This window comes from Dasypus novemcinctus, chromosome 11 (genome assembly GCF_030445035.2).
Source record: "Dasypus novemcinctus isolate mDasNov1 chromosome 11, mDasNov1.1.hap2, whole genome shotgun sequence".
Lineage (NCBI taxonomy): Eukaryota > Metazoa > Chordata > Mammalia > Cingulata > Dasypodidae > Dasypus > Dasypus novemcinctus.
Window position 1 is genome coordinate 4,954,973 of NC_080683.1, and position 6,101 is coordinate 4,961,073.

Consider the following 6,101-nt stretch of genomic DNA (forward strand, 5'->3'; position numbering starts at 1 on the left):
CCCAGACTTGCCCCCTAAATCGTGAGCGGTCCCGGCTGCAATCTAGGGTCTGGGTGCCAAAAAGAAAGCTGGCGCTAGGCGGTTAGGGCCCTGAATTTAGAAGGGGAGTGATTTTGTTGTCACCGCGAGAAGCAGGTTTTATTCGCTCCAATGAAAAGAAGAGAGAGACGGGGAGCGCGCGGGGTTCCTGCTCCACGCGGGTCAGCCCCGGGAAGGGCGGCGGGCGGGAACTACAGTTCCCAGGAGCGCGCGAGCCCGCGGCCGGCCGGAGCGGGGGACGTCGGCCAGGAGCGGGGCGCTGGCCGCGTCGCCCCCGCCGCCCCGGCCTCCAGGCTGCGGGCGGCCGAGCCCCGAGCCCGGGCCGGGTGCGGGCGCGCGCGGGTCCCGAGCGGGCGCCGGCGGGGCGGGGACGGGGGCGCCGCCTCTCCCGCAGGGGCCGCCGCTGCCTCTTCCCCTTCAGCCTCCGCCCCTCGCGTCCCGGTGCCGCAGCTGTTGGCGCCCCCCAGCCCGAGCAGCTCGCCGTTTTCGCTGCCCCCTGGCGAGGAGCGGGGGGGCGCACGTGCAGCCCTCCTGGGGCCCCGACCCCAAGACCCCGCTCCGCGCTTGGCTGCTGGTTCGTTTCCCAGGACCCCGCAAATACCGCAGGCCTAGTGGCCTGGCGCTCGGTCCCAGAGACCCCCAGACCCCATGCCCCGCAGAAGTAGACGACACCCCCCACCCTCCGAGCAGCCCCGGTGCACGCCGACACGCCCGCCTCCCCGGAGCCCCGACCCTAACTCGCGTCCCTGGGGTCCGAGACAGCCAGGCGTGCGCTCCCAGGGTGCCGGGGAGGGGGCGGCAAGCAGGTGCGGCGTCAGCTGCTCTTGTGGTTACTGGAGCTGCTGCGAGCGTCCCCCCTCCCCGCCTCTCCTGCGCAGCCCTCGCCGCCCCTGAAAGCAGCCGGGTCTGTGTCTGTCCCCGGGCCCCCCAGCTTCTCTCGGAACAGCCCCGTCCCCTCTCCGCTGTGAAGGCGCCCTCACCCTCCAGGCCATTCCGTCCCTGGGAGCCTCGCAGCTGACGGCTAAATAAATGGCCGTTGATGCCATCCACGTGGGAGACACACAAGAACCTTTCCTCCTGTCTCCCCTACGCACCCCAAAATAAAAATAGCGGCCCCCACGGGACCCGGCGCATCCCTCGCCCGGGCTGGGAGGAGGAGGAGTTTCTGAGCCCGAGCTGAGCCGCAGCCCCCTCCAATCGCGTCCCGCCCCCAGCGCTGCTGGAGTGCTAAGCCCCCAAGTCCCCAGGCTCCCTCGGTCGAGCCTGCGCCTGTGGAGTACTGGGGTGAGTGAAGGGAGAGCTACGAAGCACACAGAAGGGGAGTGCCGAGGCAAGGGAGCAGGGCACGGGAAGGCGGGGAACCACCAGGCCCGGTTCAAGCCTCGGTCAGCCCGCGACAAGCCGAGCGGGCCTGCACAGGTCGTTGGACCTTGCCCCGGATTCCTCCCCTGCGGAAGGAGGAGGCTAACAGGCTGCTGTGAGGGTTTAGTACGACCATGGAGGAGAAGTAACGTGCTTCGCAGGGCCCTCTTCTCCCAGCGTGGTTCCCAGGTCCGTCTGGGAACGGTTAGAAATGCAAATTCTTGACCCCACCCCAGATCTGCTGAATCAGAAACTCCGGAGTGGGCCAGCAACTTGTGTTTAATAAGCCTCCAGGGGATTCTGATGCGCACGCGAGGTTGAGAATCCCTCTAGTAAAACTTTCAATTAACTGTTAGTGCCCTTCCTTAGAGGGCGAAAGGCAGGCCTCGCACGCAGGAGGGCCTCTAAGCTTTCAGAGCAGGGCATCTCTGTGCGCCAAGAGGATGGTCAGGGAGGGCCCCACAGAGGTCGGATGGGGAGGGGAAGGGCCAAGGAATAAAGTTTCTCCACTGCTCCCCCCATTTTTGTCTCTCAGACTTCTCAGTTCCCAAACCTGAGCAGATCACCGTCTGAAGGCAGAAGCTGAGCCCTGGAGCCCAGGGCCTCAAAAGCCTGAGGAAGGCACCCTCCAGGAGCCCCCCACCCACCAGATGAGATCAAACTCTGAGGGTCCCCTCCTTGCCTGGCCAGCCCTCAAAACCCTGGTTCTCCTCCTAGGTACACATCACAAAGAATTGAAAACCAGAGCTCACAGAGATGCTTGCACACCACTGTTCCCAGCAGCATTTTTCACAATAACCAAAAGGTAGAAACAAGCCAGGTATCCACCAACAGAGGAACGGGTACCAAAATGTGGTATTAAGGTCCATCCACACAACGAAATATTACGCAGCCATGAAGAGGAATGACGTACTTATACCTGCGATGGCCTGGATGAGCCTTCAAGACGTTAGGCTAAGAGAAAGGAGCCAACACGAAAGGACAAAGATTCGCTGATTCCACTGACGTGAAATCACCGGAAGAAGCAAATTCACAGAGACAGAAAGCAGGTTCGAGGTTACCAGGGGCTGGGAGAGGGGAGGGGGCAGCTATTGCTTCATGGGTAGAAGAGTTCCTGTTGGGGCGATGAAGAAGTTTTGGTGGTGGGTAGTGGTGGTGGCAGCACAGCATTGTAAACGTGGTTAATGCCACTGAATTGTACACCTAAGAAAGATTAAAATGGCAAATTTCATGCTGTATATATGGCTACCACATTAAAATTAAAAAAAAAAAAAAGCTTTGGTCAACTGCTCACAGAAAAGTAGTGCCCTGGGTCCCTCCTCCCTCCGCTGGGAGCGGGGCCTCACCTCTGCTCTCCCACCTCGTCCATTTGCGCTCTCGCCCCTTGCTGCTCTCACCTTTGTCTTCCCACAACCCCTTCCCCATCCCCAGGCCTGGGAACAAAGGAAGAGGAGGAGAAGGCAGGACAGACCCCAGTCCCTATCTACCACGGCCCTCCCGAGCTCTCGCTGTCACGCCTGGCCCTTCCCGCCTCCCCAGCCAGGCCCCCACCCCCCCATCTCCAGCTCTTCTCCCGCCTGCCTGGAACATGGAGCCTCCTCTCCCCCATCCCCACCTCTCCAGGTGCATCTCACTTCACTTGGACGAGCGGCCCTTTCACTGCAGCAGGTGCAGGCAGCACTGCTGCCAAAGAGCCCGCCTGGCCCTGCGCCAACCCTTGCCCACGGGTGACTGCCCCGACCCCACATCGCTGCGCACACCTGCCCGAGCCCCCCATGGCTGTACCTAGTGTGGCGAGATCTCCCTGGGCTCCCGCCGCTGCTTTGCACCTCTGTACACTCGATCCCGCAACCCCGTGTCAGCGCCAACTGCAGATGGGATTTGGGGCGCCACCCGAGCCTCACCAGCCATGAGAAGTCCCACTCACTGGGCATCCTACCTCCTGCCCAAGTGGGGCAAGCGCTGCGCCCAGGGTGCCAACCTGGCCTGGCACCCACGATGCACACGGGGGAGACGTTCCGCCTGGCCAGCAAGCGTGGTCGTGGCTTCCGCCAGCACCCCGGGCTGGTGGCCCTCTAGCAGGTCTACTGCACCCCCCGCTGTCCCCGCCTGCCCACACGTGCCAGGACCACCGTGAGCTCTTCCCCCAGGCCCTGGCCGTGGCTGGCCACGGAGCAGCCCCTCCTCTGCCCCAGTGTGGCCAGGGCTTCATATGGAGCTAGGTGGGCCGGCCCCATGAGTCCATCCAGGCGAGAAGCCCTTCTGCTGCCCGGCTGCGCGCGTGGCTTCTGCTCCAGCTCCGCCCTGGACAGGCCTGACCGCGCGGCCTCTCGGCCCTGGCTTCATTCAGAGCTCCCATCTGCTGCCATCCCCGGCCACACACGGCGGGGGAAGGTGAGCTAGGGCACCTGCGGCAGACCCCGCTCCCTGCCCCCTTCCGGTAATCCCAGCAGGAGGAGCAGCACTAGTTCCAGGCTCCCTCTGCTGTCGCAGTGACTGTCCGTCCGTGGGAGGCATAATGGAGCCCAGCTCCCACACGGCCCCAGCCAGAGCGACTTTCAGTGCAACCGTGGCCAGAGCGTGTCGTCTGGACTTATTCAAAGCTGGAGTGGCCAGCCCACTGAGCCCATGGCCAAGGTGCTGAGCCCCAGGGGAGCTCCCAGGCCTGGAAAGAGCTTCCCCTGCTTCTGAGAAGGCAATCTGGGGAAGCGGATGTGGCTCGAGCAATTGAGCTCCCGCCTGCCGCATGGGAGGTCCCGGGTTGGGTTCCCCGTGCCTCCTAAAGAAGACAAGTAAGATGGCGAGCTGGCGTTACAGGCTGACGTGGCAAGCCGATGCAACGAGATGATGCAGCAAGGAGCCGCAAAGAGGAAACACAATGAGAGACGCAACGAAGCGGGAGTGGAGGTGGCTCAAGCAATTGAGCGCCTCTCCCCCACATGGGAGCTCCCAGGTTTGGGTCCTGGTGCCTCCCAAAGAGAAGACGAGCAGACACAGAGAGCACACAGCGAATGGACACGGAGAGCACCCAGCGAATGGACACAGAGAGCACCCAGCGAATGGACACAGAGAGCACCCAGCGAATGGACACGGAGAGCAGAGAGCAAGCGCAAAGAACGAGGTGGGCAGGGGTGATAATTAACATAAATCTTTAAAGAAAAAGGTAATCTGTACTTCCCAGTTTAAAAAAACTAGAGTCCCCGGCCTGTTCCCGTCTCCCGGTCTCTATTTGAGAGGTTTATCCAGGCAGCCGGGCTTTCTTGGACCTGCTGGGATACTCTCGAAGGGTCTGATTCCCTGGGATACTCTTGAAGGGTTCTTTTCAGAGAGATACCTGAGTCCCCAGAGATCTCCATGACAACCTCATCAAGTCCTAGACCCCCTGGCCCCCCGACCCGTCATTTCCCCCAGAGGTCGCCAGGTGCTGATCCCAGGTGTCAAAGCTTCACCCGACATCCCCCTCTGATGGTGCCCCCGCCCTGCCCTGTTTCCAGGACCCCAGAGCTTTCCTTTTTTTTTTTTAAGATTTATTTTATTTATTCCCCCCCCCCCCCCCCCCCGCCCATTGTCTGCTCTTTGTGTCATTCACTGCGTGTTCTTCTATGCCCACTTCTATTCTTGTCATGTGGGACTGGGAAACTGCATCTCTGTTTTGTTGCATCATCTTGCTACATCAGCTCTCTGTGTGGCGCTACTCCTGGGTGGGCTGTGCTTTTTTCGCACGGGGCAGCTCTCCTTGAGAGGAGCACTCCTTGCGCGTGGGGCTCCCCTACGCGGGGGACACCCCTGCGTGGCATGGCACTCCTTGCGCGCACGGCAGCACTGCGCGTGGGCCAGCTCATCACATGGGCCAGGAGACCCTGGGGATCGAACCCTGGACCTCCCATGTGGTAGGCGGGCGCTCTGTCAGTTGAGCCACATCCACGTCCCTTGGAGCTTTCTGAAAAGCCTTGTAGCGATTATCCCTGAGGTTCAAGCACAGACGACGCTGCTTCTCCGTCGGCACAGGCGCCTCTTCATGAAAGGTGAGAGCTGGCAGAGGCGCGGCCCGAGGACAGGGCAGGGAAACGAAGGAGGTAGAGGCGAGAGCAAGAAGGCGAGGGAGCCGGGGAGAGCGGGCAGCGTCCTCGGCTGCGGAGGAGGAACCGGGGCCGTGTGAGGTGAGACGCACAGGAAACACCGCAGAAGTCTTGGAACTGCCTTCAGCCACAAACGTCTGCAGGAACCGTCATTCCTTCTTCTTTACACCTTCCCGCCGTGTCGCCTTCAGCAGGGCCACCGCCACCCACCTGCCTCCCGCAGGATCGCTTGTTTCACGTCCTCTTCGTTCTCTGGGGAACTGGCTTTGCACAGAGGGTCAGTGGGAGCCCCACAGGAGCGCCCCCTCCCGCGCCCCGGGCCCAGGCTGGCCCAGGGGGGTGTCATCCGTCACCTCGGACAAGGTTCGGTTGCTGGAGCTCCTCCCTTGGGCAACCCTTAGGGTAAGTTTGCCGTTGCTGCCGTGTCAATGGCCAGGCTGGGCTGTAGGTCTTGGGCTGACTGCCCTAATGGGTGTTCGCTGGAATTCCGCATCATTTATCCCTGTGCTGCCTCAAAGAGAGGTGGGATTATCGGTACTTGCAAGAAGGACTGGAGGAGCCTTAGAGGTGAAAGGGGCTGTTTGAGAGACGACTCTCAGCGTCACCCTTCCAGGAAGCAGG